This window comes from Dermacentor albipictus, chromosome 2 (assembly GCF_038994185.2).
Source record: "Dermacentor albipictus isolate Rhodes 1998 colony chromosome 2, USDA_Dalb.pri_finalv2, whole genome shotgun sequence".
Classification (NCBI taxonomy): domain Eukaryota; kingdom Metazoa; phylum Arthropoda; class Arachnida; order Ixodida; family Ixodidae; genus Dermacentor; species Dermacentor albipictus.
The window spans coordinates 68,358,279-68,381,675 of record NC_091822.1 but is presented as its reverse complement, the minus strand read 5'-3'; the positions used below and the strand labels follow the sequence as shown (position 1 = coordinate 68,381,675).

Here is a 23,397-nt window from a genome sequence, read left to right as displayed (position 1 = left end):
ACAAATAGAGCTGCGCTGCCATCAAAGGGCTGTTTTTTAGCAACAAGGTAAAGCATCGTGGTGCAGACTGTCACTGAGAAATTCAGTAAAGATGTAATAATTGAAAGGCACGCATTGTGCTTGCTTGGCATGCACCCAATGCACAGCTTCTGTAGGATCAAGAGAGAAAGGACGCTTTAAAATAAGTAAAGCGGGAGCCTGAAGTCTAGAACCATTGGGAGTGTTGCCAAGCACTTACGACACGCTCCTACTGCTTCACAAGAAGATATCAAGCAAGCTCTGCCTTAAGTACTTCAGAAAGATAACCACATCTGGATATGCAGATTACTTTCTCGAGTTCTTGAAATTTTGCAGGCAATGGTAGAAACCAGGGAAAGTCCAACTAGCACACCACTAAACACCAAGCACAGATGTCCAACAGAAGCATCGCGATTTCGGAGAATTTTATGCAAGAAGTGCTAAAGTACTGCATCAGTGTTAAAGAGTAGTGAACCATGAAACCCCATGCACCTGTCGCACGGCAGCGAGGGCTCATGCTCTTAACTATGAGACTCCTGTTACCGTTGAATAAGAAAAAGAAAGTACTACAGAGTAACGAGCACTGCCACAAGTGCTCAAGAATAAAGCAGTGGGACTGCAGGAAAAGTGGTTCGAGGGCTCCAAGTACTCAACCTAACGTATTACAGGCATCTGTGACTAGAACAAGCAGCTGGTGCGACTTCCTTCAGATAATGATGTTGCACCTTCCAAGTCAACCATGCAATAACTGTTGCAAGTGGCAGAAACATGGGGGAGCAAACCACATCTTGCTTCAAACAGCATAAGCTTGGGCAGAAGGGCAAAGTAAATGGCCCTTTTGTTCTGTTCGGCAATTGCAGCAGAAGGACCTTCATGCTGAACTGTTCTGCCAACTTTACTAAAAGGGAAAGCAAAGTTTCACTATTTACTATTTAGGCAGCTACAAGCTAATCGCCAAGAGAGTGTCAGTAAGTAAAATTGTGGCTGCATAACATGTACGATGCCAGAGTGCATTTCAAAGTACTCTAAATTTGTGTGCTCTGCAAGGACTTCCTACTGCTACCACATGACTCGACAGCCAGCCTCATGGAAAAGCAGGGGCTCCGACTTGCTGACTACGCATGAGCTGAACTTTGCTTTGGCATTGGGAGTCTGGCCACTGCTCAAGCTGATCATTACTGTGATGTGCAGAGCAGCAATGACAGGAACATAAATTACCAGCTCGTGGAAGTCGAAGACATTCTCAGCTCGACATTACAGGGAACAGCACTCGCATTGATTACTGTGACTTATTTCACCACTACAGGAGCGATACAGGTGTCCATAAGCTTTGACCATGACAAGCTCTACCAAAAGCCGAAGTCGTCATGAGAGCTCAGTCATTTGGTGATATAGAACAGAGAAGAAATAGCCAACCTGAGCATTCGATAACCTTGGAGTGTTAAAGGGACACTAAAGATAAACATGAACAATTTCGAATAATACAATATGTTCTAGCCCTCTTTCTTCTTAAATTTTGTGGTGACTAGAACAAAAAATGAAGCACAGAGTTCCATTGTTTTCAAGTTCATGGCATTCTTTAACATTTAGGCCACGTAGGCTCAGTGAAAGTTCCTGAAACTTGACATATTCATTCTGGCTCCTTTAAAACACAATGTAGCTCATTTTTACCCATAAATAATTAACTAGGCCCTAGCAGACGCCATCCAAATCTATGACATCACGCTGAGCTGGTGTGAGAACTTTAAGGCGGCAGTGCTACTCATTTTTCCTTTTTGTGCCTTTTTCCACTTGCCAAGCCTCTTGCAGTAAGGGTGGCATTTTTGGTATCGTATAAGGGTAATTTACTATTGAAAGTGAAATCATTTTTTCTTTTTCATGTCCCATTATATTCCATTAATAAATAAAGTGGCACACACGTCTCCAGAATGCAGTTCAATAATCCAGAAAACAGTAATATGTCTGGCGCATCACTCTATTCTTCAGTCTCTCTCAATCATGTTAGGCACAGGGCACAAAAATGCTTTGCGTGTGTTGCTGAATTCTAGGTACACAAAGCTTTTTAAGATGTCTGATGGCCTGAGAACTTTTGGTGGAGCCTTTGCTGACAGGAAACGTGGCCGGATGTGCTGCGGGAAGCGTTGGTCATCCAGGAAAAGGACTTCTCGGCACAGCAGCAAGCAAGTGTGACCTGCCCTCAACAACACACGAACCATTTTCTCTATGCGGAAGAAGCCTTCTGATGTTTGCACAAATGTGCTGTCACTTTTAGTTCGCCTTTTGTACAGTGTGCTGTGGTACATCTGTTTCTTAAATACAAGCCTCTCGTAGCACTCAATACTACTGCCACCATAGCGAGTATCACTGAGTGCTTGCATTTCGGAAGCACTGAGTGTAGCATGCTTGTTCAGGCCAAGAAACGTTGCACCACCTTCTTCAACTGCATTCTGGATATGTGGGTGTCCAAGGAAACTATCACTAACTGCCCTGTCCTCTTCCGAGATATTTGCAGTGGCAATGAAGTGCTCTAGATATTGCCCCATAACCACACGCTCAACAATCTGATGGGGCAGGCCATGAGCAGCGGTCACCGACTTTACAAGATGCCCATTCCCACTCTCAAATGAAAAGGCATAATGGGCCCACAATGGCCCCAAATATCGAACACTCTCTGCAAGGTGGTAGAGCTGGTGCACATTAAACGTCGCTGCTGTCACACCATACAGTGCCTCACAGCGTGCTGCAAACATTGACAGAAGGCGCTCTGAAAAGAATAAAATGGAGCAATCAGAAAAGTGAATTTTCGTAATGTATAAAAAGCTTGAGGGTCTAATCACATTTGGTGCAGTTGAGCTTATATTTTGAGTGGAATTACAAGCATCTCCAAAAGGCAGCACCTTAGCGAGCATTTAAAATAAAACTTAGTTAATGGACCAGGGAAGTCATTTACTATGGTGTCATTTTTGATGTGAAAGCATCAAATGGCCCAATGATTGAAAAAAGCAGCGCCTGTAGCAGCGAAACATCACTTATGTTGCCACTGGCTGCAACGCGACATGACGAGCAGGTGAAACGGTTACCTGCTGCTGTGTTAGCGTGCCAGGTGTTGTGCGAGGATTATGGCTTTGTAAGCCGGCACACAGTTTGTATCTCTTTCTCTCTCTCTCAACCCCACTGAGATTAGCTGCTGTGCACATGTGCCAGCTTTGGTGGCCTTTGCTACTGCCTCAGTCTCTTGTCGCTTCCACCACGTACATAGCAAATAATAACTGAATAAATGCACTTCATTTCTCAGCAATATCGTCCAAATGATTCCGGTCTACAGCCAACATGCTAACGTAGAAACTGTAGAAAAAAAAGAAAGTAACCCGCACCAACCTAATTGAAAACTCAATAATAAATACCTCGCAGAAAAAATAAAAAAAATTACTCGCAGCACGAAGCTCGAATGACTGCAGTTGGTACATGTTATGACAATAATTATTTTGCATTCGCAACTTGTAACAAGCGCTTAGGTGTCCTTGGATTTTTGTTGCACCTCCTCTCCACTTCCCCATAAGCAACAAGGTCCTGTGCCACTGCAAGGAAATTGTACCACTAATGGCTCAGCAGAGACCTCAGCACAAGAGTATTGGGCAGTGTCCTCAGCCTTTCTTTTTTTTTGAAGCGAAGAAATGTGTAAATGCAAAAATTACTATGAGTTACAACACATGCACTTGTGTTTCTATATTTGTGCTGACACAGTCACTGTTGTGCAGAGACCTACTTTGAGGCATCCTAAGGACCACGTGGCCTGCCAAAATGAAGCATTCATTAATATACGCAACTTATCACAAACGGTTTAGTAGTGTGTAATCATCATGCTCTTTCTCTGTCACAACTTTCACTTTCCTGTTAAAGCATATTGCTTTAACATTTTAACATTGCATCAGATGCGGCTACATGGTTGATATACAAAATCTGATCATGTTAAATGGACACTAAAGATGAACACTAAATCCGTGTAGACCGACAAGGCACGCTTTCAACTATTTTCGTTAATTGCACACTAAAAGTTGATTAAACAAGAAAATTAAGGCCAAACCTTTTTTTTTAACTTCACATTGAACCCCAAGCACCAGAACATCAGTGTGATGTAACAGATCTCAAAGTGTTTACTACTGTCCATTGTATCACACTAAAAGTTCTCGAAACTTGCAAATTTCAGTCTTTGCCTCTGTTGCAATACAATGTAGCCCAATAAACTAGGCCTGAACAGACACTGAAAATCATTGACATCACGGCAAGCCGAAGTGAGAACTTAAGGTGGCGTTGCCATGTCTTTCCTTTTGCATCATGCTAGATTACCAAGTTTCCTCCTATGGTAAGAATAGCTTTTCGTGTTATACAAATAAGGGTTATTTGCTAACACAGCTTAACTTACTTTCCTCTTTAGTGTCCGCTACCCCCGTGGTTGCTTAGTGGCTATGGTGTCGGGTTGCTAAGAATCAAATCAAGGGATCGAATCCCAGCCGCGGCTGCCGCATTTCAATACAAGAACACCCATGCACTTACATTTAGGTGTACATTAAAGAACACCAGGTGGTCGAATTTATTCGAGTCCCTCATTACGGCATGCCTTGTAATCAGATCATAATTTTGGCACGTTAAATCCCATAATTTATATATTTTATCTTTAGTGTCTATTTATCACTGCTACCAAAATGCTAAATTATGCCTTTTACATTTTCTAGAAGTTGTGTGGAGAGGTGCTCCAGAGAAACTGCATAATGGTGCATAATTGCAGAAAAACTACGAGTGCTTGTTAGTTTTAGGTATGAGCATGGCCCACAAGAAAACATGGAAAAACATGTGGCACAAACAGGAAAAATTAGCCTCATCCTTTAGAGCAAAAAAAAGCACAAGAGCATGGCAAGAATAAAAGAATGTTTGAGATGCCCAACCTAATAGTCCCCTAGAGCTACGTTTCAATGAAATGTAGAGCAAGAACTGACACCACAGACCTTTAAGTGCACTGACACCAGTTAAATTAAATGTGAGTGCACATAAGAGTGTTGCAATCTTTCTAATATATGTGCTTGGCTCACAAAATGGTGAAAATCTTTCCATGCAACAAGAATTTTCTATAGCTGGCAAAATAGATGTCGGGAAGTCTTGTGGCTTCCAGAATAGAAGCCTCTGTCCTCTAGGAGCATGTCCATATAAAACTGTGATTACAAGTTGTGCCCCCTTGAGAATGTTTTTGATCTTTCCCTCATGCTATTACCCCTTTACAGTTATGCAGGCAACACTTTCTTTTTATGACCTCCAGGGGGAAGGCACACTTTCCTTCCAGCTCAGCTAGAAGAAACATGTGCAAGAAAAAAACATATATGCACACTCCACACACTAAGAAAATACGGAAGCGAAGCTTGCAAGAGCCAGCAAGGGAAAATGCCATATTATGATGATGAGACACACTGCAGATTTCAGTGATGAATGCATCCCTCAGCCACCATGGCCGACCTTGCAGAGCAAGCAGAAGTTTTATACGGCATTAAAACATGTTAAATTGCAAGATGAAACATGCTTCACCTTGTAGAAATGCGCCACTATGTGATAAGTGCAGCTAATTTTGGTAAAGAATGTGTCCCATAAGTTCTATCTGGTTTACACAAGGGAAATTCTTAAGGGTGTTTTGTTATGTCTTTTCAGGTATGCATCCGAGGCTTAAAGGTTAGAGCATCAGGCTTCTGTGTTGGGGGAACTAGGTTTAAACTATCCATCAGATGTGTAATTTTATATATTATTCACTCTTAGGCATATGTCAAGGCCATGTACACAGCCAGATAGAAACACACAAACCGCAAAGTGGGTAGAATAGCCAAAGAAAGCTGGTAGAGCATGGCAGGTATTCAATCTTGTGGACCTCTCAATACACCCCTACTGCATTGCACGGCATCACAATAAATACGGTCGTAGAGCATGAACATTTATTTTTACTTTTTGGTGCACTATCTTCATTTTCGAACCATTTTAAATCCTGCTTATCAGCAGCAGCAGCGACCTGTTTTTATGTTTACTGCAGGATGGAGGCCTCCCCCAAGTAATCTCCAATTACCAAGTTATGCATGTGAATTTTGTGAAGTCATCATACCACACGCAATACTCCGCCATCCTCAATTGCACTTCCATTTCCTTGGCATCCATTCTGTGACTCTACTAGACCACCAGTTATCTGCCCTACATGAATGGTTTGTCCAGCTCCATTTTTTCCTCTTAATGTAAACTAAAATATTGGCTACCCCTGCTTGCTCTTTAATCTACACACTGTCTTCCTGTCTCTTAATGTTATGCCTAACATTTTTTGTTTCATCACTCATTATTACAACCTGCTTATTGAAAATTTTGCCAAGACAAAACTCAATCTTAATGCACCCAAGTTGAATGCACAAAAGCCGTTTTACACCAAGAAACTTTCACATTTGGTGGGCCATATAATGCACTTTACTAAAGACGCATAAGTAATTGCAAAGTAAAGACATACAGACACATATGATTACATAGGCTCTTATTTGTGCATGGACAAAGCTTGGTGTTGAAGTGCACATAGTTGCATCTATACACACCCCTTTCAGTCCATGTTTCTCATACTGTGTCACTAATCCTTTATCAGTAACTGTTGAAGTAGACTAGCTTTCCACAATAATAAAATTTAGGAGAGCGGGCTTACATGATTTTACAAATTGCAGTGTGGAGGTGTAGAACATACATTTTAGAGTGCAATAAATAATACCCAAAACAAAGGTGAGCGAAGCCAGTTGCTTTCAAGAGTGCACTTCAGATTTTTGTCTATAATGTTATCTTGGGTAACAGATTCACACGTATATGTACTTGTTGCCACAATTCCACATTTTAAGTACATTTCAACAGGATTTGCAGTACGAGTGAAAAGAACAGATGTTTACGGAGGTGAGCCTTGTTTTCTGTTTAACCTGAGTACTTGCGCAATTTCCAGTTATTCGTTATTGAATATGACTGATAAATCAACAAACAACCAATACTTACTGTGCCACTCCCAACACATAATTTCTGAACAAAGATTACAAGCAATTATATTGAGCTATGACGTGGATACTTAACCTACATATGTGCAGTACTTTACCTGCATGGTCTATCTGCTGAGTAGATATCTCTTCTCTAAACAGAATATGTACTGCCTCCAACAGCTTTACGAGGTGACGCCAGTACTCATGGGGGATCAGGCCATCAAGCCATGGCAGGGCGTAGAAAAGAAGCCAGTGCTTCCATTCTGAAGCCTTCCAATGAGCCCTGTCATCGATGCGACGGGGTAGACGTGTGATGCAGTGAGGAGATTGAAGGCTTAACAAGCGGTTATTAACTTCTCTCACAGATGATGGGCTGGCTGCAGACATAAAAACGGCACAATGATTAATTATACAGAGCATTTTAGGTGACCAAGATGTCTCTCCAATACAGTAAAATTAAACCCGAAGAATGAAATCACCTTATCCATGGCACGTCAGTCAGAGTAACATATGCTTAAAGCATGCAAGTTACTGAAAATGGCAAAAAAGAATTACTTCCAGTCATATCTAGACTCAATTACATTGGTTTTGGTCTGATTTGTGAAGGTGTGTGCACTGGTGAGCAGAGCTCTTCATTGTTGTATTTGGTGCGTCAACTATACGAAACTTTGCAGCGTATCAGGCAGCACTTCCTTATCAATACATTTAAAATAATCTGTACGCACTTAACGTGGCATGAAGCACTAAGAGCATAGCAATGCTTCCTCCTCATATGTCTTACATCCACCTCATCACATTTTTTTTTACATATTTTAAATAAGCATGCAGATTGCGTACAGTGTACTGTGATGATGCCAAACATTATTAAACAACCTCGTGCTACTCTCCGTGGGCTTTTCCAGTCACTTCACACATGCTACTCACCTAATACTATTCTTCTAATATGTGCCATAATACAGCAATAGATTAAAGGGTCGCTGAAATTAGTTTTGTCATAACGAAGTGATTTATACGGTGGTCACACCTTTTAAAGCAACCTCACAAATTTTGTAACACACAGCACCAAGAGAGGTACAAGCAATTATAGATTCAACACGCACACTGTAGTGCAAACACATGGCGAGAGAAAAGAGTGGAATATGGTACAGTGTGTGTCCCCTTTCCACTAGACTGTACACGATGCGATACCAACTAACCCATCAGTCTATACCTTTAAAGATTACTCTCCACGAAAGCTACAGCCTTCATCCTCAAAACCTATTCCACAATTGTGTTTACATTAAGCGTAAGATTGTGTTGTTAACATCATAAAGCTGCACATGTGCTGCGAGGGTTAGTGTTGTGGAGAGCTCAGAATTTAGACTACCTGAGGTTCTGTAGCATGTACTTTGGATTTTCCAAAGCACAGCACCATTGAAACATGGTTACCATGGCTACGATTGAACCTATGACTGCCTGTTGAGCAGCTGAGAGTCATAGCCACTGCGTTAGTAGGCATTTCTGTCTTGTAACCTACTAGGCACTGTATAACATAGCTCTGCAAGCGATCTCTACTTCTAGTCCATTTTTACATGTGTGTTGAATTATCTCTTGCTCATGGCACACAATTAACACTTTTTGTAATTGCTGACATGTCGGAAGTCTCTCGTAAAGATCAGCTATGGCGCTTGCGTGCCTTTATGGGGGATAGCTCCCAGCCTGTACCTCCTGCACAAATAGTTCGCAACTGATCCACCTTTGTGTTTGATGCACAGGCAAGCCACAGTGCAACAGGAACATGTAACGGTTATACCTTTCTTGCTGCACAAGACGCTGCTGTACCAAATTAGTTTCTACAAAACCTAGTCTCGTAATTGTTCCTTACAACTAACACAGGATAGTTAATCAGCCACCAGTAACTACTTTCCGTCTCTGTTGCTTTATTTATCACTCCCTCCCCTCTGTCCATATCCTTCAACAGGTCTTGACCTTCCCTCCAAAGCACACACTTGCAGAAATGTGCAAATAACAGCTGATGCTTGGTCCTAGTTCTTAGCCATGTGCATGCTGATGATTTGAGCAAATGTCTGTGTTATAGCCTTCAATGTTTTGTTTTTTCTTTGTTTTTTTCCTTGCAAAAATGATAACTAAGCATTACAATATGCTATTGTTGCATATCTGCACTGCTACATTGCAGTTGTTGCAGATGCTGCTATGCAAGAAGCAATTATTATAAACACTTAAGTGGCATCATCAAGCCATTCAAGCAAGATGAATAGAGATAGATGAAAAGTATACAGAGCAAAGTCACTGAAATCAGCACATCTACAATCTTCATAATCTGTGTACACTTGAACATGACCCCCCCCATTAACAGTCCCTAGAAACTTCCCTACTGGATAAGAACAATTTGTATGCTGCAGTTACGTAATTCAGTATTAAAAACCATAATATGTAAAAGCACAAGCTATATTACTGCAGAAGTAACTGCTCATCGTCATTAATCATTCTATGCTACATTATCACTTAAGAATGCCACAGAACACATTTGTTTACAAATGGCACTTTTTTCGCAAAATACAATCTTTTATTCACTTTTCTATCATCGTACTCATTTGTTTTCTGCCTGTCTTGATAACATTGCTTCTCTGTTCACCATTCATACATCTCATTTATGCAGTTGGTTGATTAAACCTACTGCATACTGCTTTGGTTTGTTTAATCATTCAACATGTCCTCTATCATACTCCTTGCCTCACAGAAGCACCTTCTGTCAGTGTTTGCTACAGCTGAAGCCTTGCTTGAATATTGCAAGTATAAGAAGCATGAAACAAAGTTTGAAATATACATACCGACGTAATACCGTTCAGAACAGTCAGTTGTACTGAACAAGGCCTCGCTTATCTGCCTTGCGACTCCTAGCAGAACACAGTGCATGTATTCGACGCTGACTCCCTTGACAAGGTTGAAACCTGAGAAATTACATTCAAAACACACACACTTACTGATTGAAGTCACCCGACGATAATGCTCCTACCAGAAAGAAACCAGGCAAGTGCCCTGCACCATAGGCCTCAGCCTGATATCAGGTGTTAGGCTGTATACAGAGTACTACCTCCCTGCCGCCTGCACTATGATGAATATGGAGCAGGGAAGAGCTACCTGCTTAAAGAGCTCCTAAACAACCATGAGCTCGAAAATTGAGTTACCTAGTGGCTGATGAGCACTAGTCCATTATGAACATCATCAGCCTATTTTTTGTCCACTGGAAGACGAAGGATCTCCAATTACCCCTGTCTCGCGCTAGCTGATTCAAACTTGCACCTGCGAATTTTTTAATTTCATCATATCACCTCATTTTCTGCCATCCTTGACAGCGCTTCCCTTCCCTTAGCACCCATTCTGTAACTCTAGTGTTCACTGGTGATCTACACTACGCATTACTTGGTCTGCCCAACTCCATCTTTTGCTCTTAATGTTAGCTATGATATCGGAAACCCCCTTTGCTCTCTGATCCACACCGCTCTCTCCCTGTCTCTTAACATTTCGCCCAACATTTATTGTTCCATTGCTCGTTGTGCAGACGGTAACTTGTTCTCGAGCTTCTTGGTCGACCTACAAGTTTCTGCCCCATATGTTAGCACCGGTAGAACGCTATGATTGTATTGTACCCTTTTCTTTTCAACAACAGTGTTAAGCTCCAAGTCAGGATTTGGTAATGCCTGTCGTAAGCACTCTGACCCATTTTTATTCTTCTGTAAGCTTCGTTCTCATGGTAAGAGTCTCCTGTGAGTAATTGACCTAGGTAAACGTACTCCTGTAGAAACTCTAGAGGCTGACGAGCGATCATGAATTCATGTTTTCTTGCCAGGCTATTAAACACTGCATTTTTCTTCTCCATACAAAACTTTAACCACACTTTTGCACTTGCTCAGTTAAGGTCCTCAATCATTTGTTGCAATTGATCTCAACTGTTGCTGGAATATGAACACGTGGCGGCAAGAATATTTTTAAAGTGGTGCAGTAATAGCAAAGATACAGGCGTTTGAACAATGAAAATGCAACTGCTACTGTTTCTCGCTCTCTTTTGCTACTCTCCCCATTTGCACTATCTGCTCCTTGTCACATACTCACCAACACTACGCACTCTAGTGAAAGCTACATCTCGCATGCAGGCCAGAAAAAAAGGGTACTCCATTGTCCACCCCTAATCATCATCAGCGTGAAACTTACTGAATAGAAGCTTCATAAAAGGTTCGGTTGAGCACAGTGGGCAAGCATCCTTCCATTCTCAGAATACACAGTCAGCTCTTGCCAAGTTGGCAATGTCGTTCCTCGACTACTGACCACTCAAGAGTTTTTAGCCCTGCTGACACCACCTGGAGCACCCTGTTGATGCGTGGTGGTGATGCACAAAGGCAGCAGCGGATAGGGCAGGAGAGCAGTACAGGATTGTTTTTCGAATTAGTGGCGTTTCCTGCAGCACATAGGGCTGCAGCATTCGCTGGTGATTATGCTCACAGCATTCTCCAAGCGACGAGCATGTTTGTTTGAAAAGTGTAAAAAAATGTTAGACGTTTATGGGCTCTTTAAGGCTTCATAAGCTGGTTTCCCTTCCTTCTTCAGACGGTTACAGCTGGTTGTTTAACACACCACCACATAAAAGCATAAAAGAATGCCGCTGCATGCTTACCTTTAAGGCTCATTAAAGCCGATGGGCCCTTGAAACCATTCACTGTGTTTTCTGTGATGTATGCAATATGCATGTCTCTGATTACTTGACTATGTGTCCTTTCCTCAGCCGGTTGGTCAATGTAGCGCATGCCACCTGAAAATAATGAAATGGAAAGCTTGCTTGTACACTTTTACAAAGGCACTGCACTACATAAACTATATATGGTGACAACCGAAATAATAATAAGTTTTGCCCACAAAACCACACTGTGCCTGCAGGCTATGCATCCACAATCCAAAATGTAGTTGCAGAGAGACACCACACTTTCCAATTATGAAAATGTACCTGACATTGCTACGTTATCTGGTGCAAACTACAAATTTAAAGGAACCTGTACGAACATGCACACAGTTTATGACAAAAACTGTTATGCTGTAGAGTTCAGAAGTTATAGAGGGCAGGGCACTACTACTAATTTAAGCGACTGTGACTTAACAGTAGGGAATGATGACATTTGTTAATTTTAAACCATACAATAGTATTTGTTTTTAGTAAAATGTTGAAAAGAATCACTTCATTGCTTTTCAACTTCTTGATTTTTGTGAGCCTGCTGCTGTGGGTTTTCTTCACCACCCCGTGTTTTCTTGTTTTCTACAATCGTAACATTGGCGACTGTGCCAGCTATGGCGGCAGCCTCAACCAAGTGACACCTGATTGCGAGTCTTTGCAAAGCATGCTGGTGTGCTTGCCACCAATACAGTCACAGTACTTCAAGATGCACCAGAGTGCAATTGTTTTCAGCAACAACATAACGCAATTTGCCTTTAGCGGCTACATGAAGCCGCAGCATCGTAAGGCTTATGTAAGCTGCTTATGTAATGCAGGTGTGTGAACACAAACATTATCACAAAGACTCTTGGCAGCTGTCCATATTTATTTGTTCCAAACTTGTTCATATAGGGTTGCCAACTGTCGATGAGTGGACAAAGTTTGAATGGAAGGGGAGCGCCATTCTATTATTAAGCAGAAAAAATCAAAGTTGGGACATTTGGTTATCCAAACTGGATCAAGTTACAACTCCGGACATTTACTCAGAAATAGAGACTGTCTCGCTGAATTCAAATGGTTGGCTACAGAGTATGTGCTTCTACCGTAACAAGAAACCATCACCTCTAACAAGCTCATAATAGTATGTACTTAGTGTAAAAAGAAAAAAAGAAATCAGTGCTGTTGTCTTTTTTCTTTTCGTGTTAAAAATTAGATTGGTATGATCTTGTTACCTGCATGGATAAAAAAAACTGCAAAATGTGGTAACAGGGACGACAGATGCTTGTCCTCATATGCACAAAATTACCTAATGAACCTATGAGCACATTTACAGTGAGCTCGACAAAAATGAGTTTTGTCGAGGTATGTGTATTTTTGACAATGGCTTTCCAAATTTTCCTCACAGAGAGAGAGAGAAACAGCTTTACTGGTCCATTATGAAATGAAACGCGTTAAGCGTCTGATGGGGTGGCTCACTCTTCGCGGGCTCCATATGCTTCCAGGGCCGCCTGGCCCCAGTGGATCAGTCGGAGCTGGTCCTCCAGGGCGGGGCTGGACAGCATGATCTCCCATCGCTCGTAAAGGGTGGGGATAGCAGGGGGGTTAGTTATGGGTATAGGTGGGGGGTGGTCTATGGAAAAATTGCACTCTCCTATGACGTCCCGAAGGGTGCCTAATGCATTGCAGTGAGGACATGTGTTCTTATATCTGTCTGGGTGTATTTTGTTCTGGAGGCAGGGGTGGGGAAAGGATCCTGCCTCGATTTGCCTGTATATTGTTTGCTCGGCTCTGGTCAAGGAGTGGTGGGGGTGCGGGAAGGTCTTCCTGCCATCCCTGTAATATTTGACTATATCTCTGTAATTTGTGATGGGTTGCCATCCCCTTGCCTCCTCCTCGTTGGCCCGGGAGTTCAGCGCTCGGACCTTTTGATGAGCACATTCATTGCCCTCAACTGAGGAGTGAGCCGGGACCCAAACTAATTCGATCGCTTGTTTAGGAGGCGTAGCTTTACCAAGGATTTTTAGTGCCACAAGGGACACCCAGCCAGATCTGTAGTTCTTGTATGCAGCTTGAGAGTCCGTGACGATCTTGGCGACATTTGGTTGCAGGAGTGCGAAAGCTATCGCTGCTTCTTCTGCTTCGTCCGAAGACGGAGTGTAGATTGATGCGCAGGTGACCAGCTTTTCTAGCACGGTGACCACGACTGTTGCCCTCGTAGAGTGTTTCGATAGAGAAGCGTCTGTATATAAAACAGTGTCGTCTTCCTCCAGGGTCCTGGAGATGGCTCTTGCTCGGGCGTCGCGTCGTCCGGCATGCCTTGTGGGGTTCATGTTGCGTGGTAGTGGTTTACATTCCAACTTCTCACTCAACTTTTCGCGTAACTGGTCGTGGCGGGTGTAGTGCGATTCTTGCCATCCTAGCTTGCGGAGGACGCTTCTGCCCGCCTTGGTGTGGCTAAGGCGTACCCTTTGATTGGATAGGTGGGCTTCTACGAGTTCGGCTACTGTGTTGTGGACTCCCATTTGAAGTAATTTTGCCGTGGATGAATTTATGGGAATACCCAAGGCCTGCTTCGTGGCTTTCCTGATTATTGCGTCAAGTTGTAAGACGTCCTTCTTGAGGAGCTGCAGGTACGGTGCTGCGTAGACGATTCGTGAGATAACAAAGGCCTCAACGAGGCGCAAGGTGTCCGATTCCTTCAGACCCCTCCGCCTGTTGGCCACTCGTCTGATCATGTTCAAAATTTGGTCTGACGTGAACTTGATTTTTCTAATCATGGCTGTTGCCTTGCCGTCTGCCTAGATCAAGAGGCCCAGGATCCTGAGTTGAGGCACCGGGAGGATCCGGTTCCCTTCCAAAGTGATTTCTATGTTTTCTGCTTGTGTCCTTGATGCACGTGGTCTGACAATGGTCAGCTCCGATTTTTGAGGCGAACAGCAAAGGCCACATGTCTTCACATAGCTGTTGATCGTGTCAGCCGCTTTTTGGAGCGTGTTTTCCATCCAGCCATCCGACCCTGACCTCGAAGTCCTGAGGGTGATGTCGTCGGCATATAATGCGTGGCCCAGACCATCTATTGATTCGAGAAGCTTGGGCAACGGCAGGAGAGCCATGTTAAATAGGAGGGGGGAAAGGACCGAACCTTGCGGCGTTCCTCGATCCCCCAGGGAGATCGGTTGGGATGTCTCCTCTCCTATTCTGATCCTTGCCGTTCGGTTACGAAGAAAGTATCGGGTGTAGTTGTAAGTTTTCACTCCACAGCCCGTGTTGCGCAGGTTGCGGAGGACACTTCAATGTGTAACGTTATCAAAGGCACCTGTGAGGTCTAGCGCTGGTATCGCTCGCAGCGCCTGCTTCGTTGCTCGCTTAATTACCAGTTCGTTGAGTTGTACGAGAACATCCTGGGTGCCCAGGTGTTGCCTAAAGCCATACGTTGTCTCTGGCATCTGATCGGTGGCATCAAGATGTCGATGCAACCTCTTAAGTACCATGCGTTCCATGACCTTCCCCACGCAGGACGTGAGGGATATTGGTTGCATGTTGTCGATGTGAGGTGTCTTCCCAGGCTTGGGTATGAAGCGGACTTCTGCCTCTTTCCATTCGTGTGGAAGTTTGCCACACTCCCAGACCCGGTTCATATACTCGAGCAGCTGTCTGCGGGCCTTGTGACCACGTCTGTGCTCCTCACAGACGTGGTCAGTTAAAGTAATACATGGCACAGAAAACTGGAAAGTCACAGTATCTCTACTGCTGTACTTTTGCCTTAATGGCAAATGCCTTGCATCTGTTACTGCATGCACACTCATGTGGCATGTTTTGCCACACGTCTTAAGAAACGTAGCATGTCTATCACTTCATGCACAGTCATGCTAAGCCAGGTTTTCGCACATAACAGACTTCCCAGTGAATATTTTCGAACTTAATTACTTGCACAAATATTCTCAAGAACCCACATAGAGCATGCTGTGTGTTGAAAGTTGCCCTTGCTTCCCAAGTCTTTGGGTGATATGAGGAGCAATATCTGTCTTGATAGTTGGCATTCATGTGTGCAGCTACATCTTCTACACCAGTATTCTAGACTAAAATATTAAAATAAGAAGACTGTTCCGTGCATACAAGAGACACCACTCAATTACAATAAATACACTATATAATACTGCAATTATAAAAGCTGTTTGGAGATATCAGCACATTTCTTACCTTCTCTATGCGTAGCCATCGTGAGGCACCGAGGGCAGCCATGCAGACTATTGAACTGAATCATGTTCAGAACGGCAGCACGTGCAGGTGCATCCACAGCACAGCACAGCACAAATACTCTAGATTGGTGTACAGATGATGCAGTCTTCCATGATATGGGCTTCATACTTTTTACCTGCTCAACAAACATTGCAAGAAATGTCTGCATATTTGGGTGGGTTCTCCCAAACCATAGTGCTGTCAGAACAGGATTTTGAAGTCATTTGGCAGGTGGTAGCTCATTCACCACAATTTGCAGAGGCCACACTGATGTCTTGGAGGACTTGAAAACTGGACTTCCATCTGTGTTGATGGTCAGAGTCAAGTCATCATAAGTCAAGTTCTCAGCTTTGCTAAGCTCATAAAAGCAAGCAGCACTTGTTATGTCAGGGACAGCATCACATCGCTGGCTTCTCTTCAACAACCCTTCTTCCAGGCTTTCCTTTGTCCTGTCAATGAGAAGGCAAAGCTGACTTGCTGTGTCCAAAGTCACAAAAAAATGACCCTTTTGCATGCACATTGGTGACATTTTCTTTGGTGCCACAGACAGTGCATAGTGCGTTGCCGCTTTCCACTGTCAACACAGCCTGACAAACATCACAAAGGTACCAATAGGTAACTAAGCCGCTTTTCTTTGTTGACCAAAGCTTTCTAAATGCGTACTTGTTGCGTGGCAACACGTCAGCTCCTGCGATGCTGTTCACCAGCGCAGCCAGATCGCCCAACGCTGTCCACGTCAAGCCATGCGTAACTGCATATGACATGGCCATAGCAGCAGCTCCTGCCTTGGACGTACCAAGGTTTGGCAGCGTTTCCGAGCTGATTGCAGCAAATGTAGTGGCCAATATTTCCTCTTCGATAACAGGCGGCGGCGATCCACTCTCAACTGAGTCGTCGCAGTCTTCTGCTTCCTCGCGAAACATGCAGCTTTCTTCAGACCCGACGGATGAGGGTTCGCGGGACAGATCGTCGCCGGTGCAGGAAGGCGAAGCGTCATCCCCGCACGTAGACGGCTCTGCGCTGCTCGGTGCACTGGAACAATCCGCGTTCTCCTCGCCTTCTTTCCAACGTCTGTAAAAAGTCGTTTTCGGCACGCCGAGTTCCTTGCTATGGTGCAAGTAGCTCTTGCGCGCCCTTTTCGACGGAACGTCGGCCATCGGCTCAATCTGAGCGATAAAACACACGTAATGTGTGCAAAACTGCTGCTACATAGAATAATTAACTAATCATTAATCGAACAGTGAACAAGCTACTAACCATTAATCGAAGACTCCATCGACCCTCAATTCGGCAGCGCCCAATTAGAGTCGCAAAACAGGAGGTCAAGATCAGTCGCTGGTCGTGGCCGCAGCTACCACTGAATGCACCAACCACACTACAAGGCCTTCGTATTAACCCCATCGGCTTAATCCTGTATATTGGGGGCGAGCTCCACGACTGGAAAAGCTGGCGCCACCGTCGGCATGACGTGACATGAAGGATCACGTGGACACGGCGGCCGCGTCGGCTGCTTCGGAAGCGCCAAAGCGACCTGAAAACGAAAGTTAAAGTCCCCCTTGCGCTGCAGTTCTGATTAAGTGGGGAGGCTTTCCGGCATTGGGTGTCTGCTTGACATCTGAAATCACTATAATCGGTAGTGGCTGTACCTTTGGAAGCGTGCAGTATGGTAGGCTACTGCTCGTAGCCGCATTGCCAGACGTACGCAACGGAGCCCGGTGCCAGCCTTATTTACACGTAGCCGCAGGACAAGAAGCTGCGTGAAGCTTCGCCCGCGAAACTTAGAACGGGCAGACAGCCATCGGCTACAACTCGGGTATGCAGCAAGCCAGACACAACGAAGATTTCTTCTACGGCGCCGGGTCTGCGATATTCGGTGAGTAGAAGGAAACGCGCACTGAGACCCTCGCCCGCAATCGCTGCCCGGCGTGTGCGTGTATATATATATATATATATATATATATATATATATATATATATATATATATATATATATATATATATATATATATATACTTCGATTTAGGTGCACGTTAAAGATCCCAAGATCCCCATGTGGTCGAAACTTCCGGCGTCGCGCCTGCACTACGGCGTGCCTCGTAAAAGTGGTTTTGGCACGTAAAACACACCATTTAATTTTTTTTTGTAATGGAATAGGATAGGTAAGTAGTATATTTACAAAAGGCGTATATGGTCATGTTTGTTTTATGAATTAACGCACTGGATTACGAAAGAGAAGCAGCGGGACATTGCCCGCTGCATGAGAATACCGATAAACATATATAGTGCGATCGCTGCATTGAGACTTCATTCTGTTATGCGCCATTTGTTTATACGACAGTCCGCTATATGAACACATTTCACATAGCTTGCGCTCAGCGACTGCCCGCCTTTCACGCAAGAAGCCGGTTCGGGAGACTCCATCGCCGCGACCGAGTGCAGTGGCGTTTACTGTACGTACGTATTCGGTAAAGAGATAGCGTCTGTAAACGATTCTGTGCTTCCAGTTTGCCAATATAATTATATATCGACAATTATATAACGAAGGAATAATTCTGTTCCGCGGATCTATTGTGAGCTGCATGGTGCCACGAGGTGACCGCATGCACTTCGTTATAAAGGCGTTCGACTACAGCTAGGTCTGTATATTCGATCGTACGTGTTTCTAATAAATGTGAAAATATCACTATTAAAGTACACCAAACAGGCTGTCTTGAGGGTTATGTATATACATATACGCTTTATTGCCGAGAGCATGCAGCTTGTCCTTAACGATAAGATGCATGCTCTCTGCAACACGGCTTTGTCCACGTATAATTGTACTACGTGGACAAAGCCGTGTTTGTTGTTGTGGAATATGTATACTACAACAAATGCTGATGCTGATTATGTCAGCATAAGGTGAAGCGGACCGGTATACCGCTTTACCTATGCTGACATAAACGCGTGTGCATTGACGCAGCATCCGGTTCTCTTGCTTTTGTCATATGTATACCTATATAGTGACACGTCGGTATAGATGAAATTAATGTTTGTTTTGTCGAACGCTGATGACAAGACTACGAATACTCAACGTTCATACATTTCTGCTGGCACATAATTGATACAAGTTGTAAATATTTTACGCAATCGCGTCTGTTTGAAATCCACAAACGGTTGAAGGCAAAGTGCAACATAATGTACAAGAGGTGACAACCCTCTTAGATCTGACCATGGTGTAAGAATATTATGAGCTGTGATTTGACCTGCGTTGAATTAGAGTGAAAACTGCGTTACGGAAACGGCGGGGACAGTGTTCTTTCGTGCAAGTCGGATTCCTCGTTTCCGTTGCAGCTTTCGTGCATCGAAATATGACGTTTGGGTGCTACTTCGTAAGGATGATAATTGTGAGCACGCATGCGAGCTAAGGTCCCCTGTTCCATCTCGCTCAGATCTTTGAGAGATGAATACGTTCTCACATCTACGGCTGCACTTGTCTGCCTCCAACTAGTGCCGCCCTATACGCGCTATTGCGCTCGCCTATCGCAGTCTTCAGCATGCTTCCGGTGAATGACTTCATCGTCACTGCAAATCGAAAAATTATGATAACAAATTTCTCCACGGCGTTTTCCACATCATTAATACCTTTATTCTATGCTACTACTTCATGATTAGAGCCGGTAAGCTTTCCATATTGCACTAAAAAAGTGGTTACCATGAAAATTAGTTGTCAGTCGCTTTAACGATTGGGCCGGGCACTGAAACACATTTTCTTAGATGTAAATTAATGACACCTGCTTAAGCCTTTTGTAAACGAGTATATATAATGATATAAACAAGTCGTTTATTTGTAGCGCAGCATACAGACGCACTTTCGTCCCCGTGTGGTGTACTCATCGGTCGTGGACGAAGCACGAGAATAAAACCGATGAACAAAAAAACTTAAATTTCGGTGGCTACGCTTGTCACTTTATACGAGAAATAAACATCTGCAACACCCACCTTACCATCCTAAAGAACAAAATCATTAACATCGGGGAAAAAAAACTCGTTACTGGCGCCATCTAAACTAATCTACCACCATGGGCGGCCGTGTCCTTTAGACTAGGTCTGTATGTATGGTAGGGCTTTGTAATAGACGCTGTAGTGAGAGATTTTGCATAGGTGATCTGTGATTTTACAAGTAGCTGTTTTATCATATCTATATTATATTTATAGTAAACTATAATTATATCCGCGGGAACCGTTGTTGGTGCTGATAGTTTGTCGGTCGTGAACGAGCGTTCCTCGTGTGTATCGAAACTCCGCCTGCACGACGATCGGTACCAATTGGTACGAGACAATGTTTACATGTGTACAGTACACAGAAGATAAGGAGCGGGCAGCGCTGCCTGAGGCTCTTATAAGAGATTTCGAGCCACAAAGCACAACTGACTTCAAAAAGGACGACGTTGTCATGGCGTATTGGGCGGACGAAGATGGAAGAGGCGGAACCCGGCCAACGTCACTGCTCTCGCGGGTAAGCCGACGCGTCGCCGCCGCAGGCCATTTGCACCTAGAGTAGGGGTCTAAACACGTGGCCCAGCGTGCTGTTCTTATGGTTTGCCTTCTTTCATTTGAGTGCTGTTTTAATCATTGTCAGGCACCCTTGTGGACCTTCTGTGCAAATTGAAGAACTCGCGACACTCATTTCCCAGAGTGATATTGGGAAAGCTGCACAAAGGCAACTTGGTAAGATTTTTTTCAATTACATTTTACAATGTGCTGTGTGAACGCGTACATTAGTTTTGGTTGGTTATGCCAGTGGTAAAACAACACCTAATGGAATATATATATATATGACATGAGTGCATCTTGCACATTAAGCTTTTTCGGTTTTTAGCTATATTTGATTCATGTGTGGTTCATTGTACCATCCTCACTATTTGCATGGTTTGCCTCGTCGCAGATGTGAATGCTGTGGTAAAAGAAATTCCCCTGCACTGCAGTGTGGTACAGTCACAGCGCATAGTTGCAGATAGTGATTGCTGAGGTCATGCTTGCTGGCCAGTCTTTGTCTTTGCACAAACAGTTTAGTAACAAGGCTATGATTTTGGCTGCTACCTGGCTCCTTGGGAAAGTGCATGAGACCTCTCTACCACACATGCACATGTATTGTGTGGCAGAAAGGTCTTTGTTTCTTTCTCTTCAAAGTTTGGTTACACATGAATATTGCAATTATCAGGTTGAGGCACCGAAGAATGTGCACCCATTGTACTCCTCCTATCTTATTCAAGCTGCGTATACCTTAAGGGCTTCTATGTCATTTGTGCCGAATTCCTGGTAACTACATCCCACTTCTCTTTCTTCCTGGTTGGCTGGCTGCCTGGTCTTGGTCTGTCAGGTCGCACATGTTGCATAAAGGGGTTGATGGGTCACCGTATCTGCTCTTGTGAAGTTGGCAGTGACCAAGTGACCACCTGAGCTTCAGTGTTTCACTGAAGATATGCTGTGCACCCCCTCTCTTTGCATGATTGGCACAGTTGCAGTCTTGTTGTTTTTGACACATACTTTGGGGACCATATGGGAATGAAATAGGCCCTTAGTTTTCTGTATCATCAACCTACTGGGTTTCTTACGAGCGTTACTTTGCTCCTCAGTTAAAGCTTACATAGCAAAACAGGTGCAGCTGCTGTAGTTTATTGCTGAGTTATCAAAGTTCAGTTCAGCAGTAAAATAAATACTGCACTGCAGCACCATCTTGTGGTACTTTGTGTTGTTCAGGAGAACTTTTCAAGGGATGAAAGATTGGTGCATCGTGCTGTGGCCTGCTAGTATAATTATACACTGAAAACGTTCAAAAGCACTGCTTTGGACCACAAATAATTTGCTAGTGAGGTGTGCACCTGCGCATATTATTGTTCATGATTATTATTATTATTATTGCTGTTATAATAATAATTATTACTATTAGCACCCACAATTAGCTGCAAAATTGAGAGCAGAATGCAGCTTGGCAGACCATTACTGCTTACTTTAAGCATACCATTTGCATCAAGCCATCGCTTTAGCCTTCTTGGTGAAACTTGAGTATTTATTGTGATGTACTCTTGGCGTCAAATAAGACGTGAAGATTGGAGCGCATGGCCAAACCATAATGGAAGGTGTAGTGCGCGCCATCCAGTCATCACCATTGACAGGAGTGCAGATCCTGTTCACAGCACTGCACAAGGATGCTCTACCTGTGCTGCAATATTTTCGTTTGTGTTATGGTTCTCTTTTACTTGAATGCAAGAAAACAAAAATAAAAAGCAATGGAAGCTGAAATATTGCAGTATAGGGCGAGCATTATCACAGTGCGACGAAACTGTATGTCCTATCGGTGTCAATTGAAATGTGAACAGCAGCGTCATCTTTTCTTGCTTTCAAATGAAAGAGAACCAGAACAGAAACATAAATATTGCATGATAGGTGGAGCATCAATGTGCAGTGCGGTCAAACTGGATGTGTGTTCCTGTCACTGGTGCTGACTGGATGGTACACATTATACCTTCAATTATGCTTTGGTCACGCGCTTCACTGTTTGCGTTTCATTTGATGATAGTATGTTCATAGGGGGTTCTAGCTTCCTTTTGTGCATTCCGTGGCTTGTGCAGTTGTCTACTTGTGCTATTAATTTGTTCTTATTTATTTTTCCTAAGTGTTGCAATGCTGTTGGTGATAACGCCCCGATTATAAGGCCCCAGATCTTATACATTTGTAAAAATGCTGCATAATTGTGAGGCATATAGCGCGTTAAAAAGACAAGGACAAAAGTGAGACGTGACACATACAGGTGCTTTTTAACGCGCTATGTGCCTCACGATGTCTTATCAACAAGCTCAAATCACTGCTTTACTGCATAATTGTATGATACGTAATTGCAAAAACATGGCTTTGGAGGCCATGATGTGGTGCTTTATTGACCTTGTAGAGTGTAGCAGTAGAACTGTTTCAAAATGTGCAGCTGCTACCTGAATGATGGGAAGTGCTTTTGCAATGCATAGAAAGAGGCCTGGATGAAATCAAAAGTTAAGTGACATCTAGCCTGGTCAGGGCAATGTTTAAGTCAAACCCAAACATAACAAAAGGGGAAGAGGAAATAAAAGCTGGCCAGCTATGATTAGTGCCACACTGAAAGCCTTATTGCACTACATGTGCCATTTTCTTATTTATTTATCCACCTAAAAGCGCAGTTAATTTCCCTCGTGATTTCTTCAGCTTTACCATCTCTATGGGGCTGCTAAAAAAAAGTCAGTTCCCCTGTTTCCTCTCATTCAACCACACACACTTTTGTTGCAGTGGTCAGTGTTGGCTGCTGGCAGAGTCCCTGCAGATGTGAAGATAAGAAATAGATCCCGATGCCTGCATAAATGTTCTTGAGGAGATGTGTTGAGTTTTATCTTGCATGCCTTT

General features: G+C 43.5%; 1 pseudogene; it reads right to left on the bottom strand.

Moving 5' to 3' along the window:
- Window positions 1-2,000: 2,000 nt before the first annotated feature.
- Window positions 2,001-17,144, bottom strand: LOC135903181 (uncharacterized; annotated as a pseudogene).
- Between the last annotated feature and the right edge of the window lie 6,253 nt (window positions 17,145-23,397).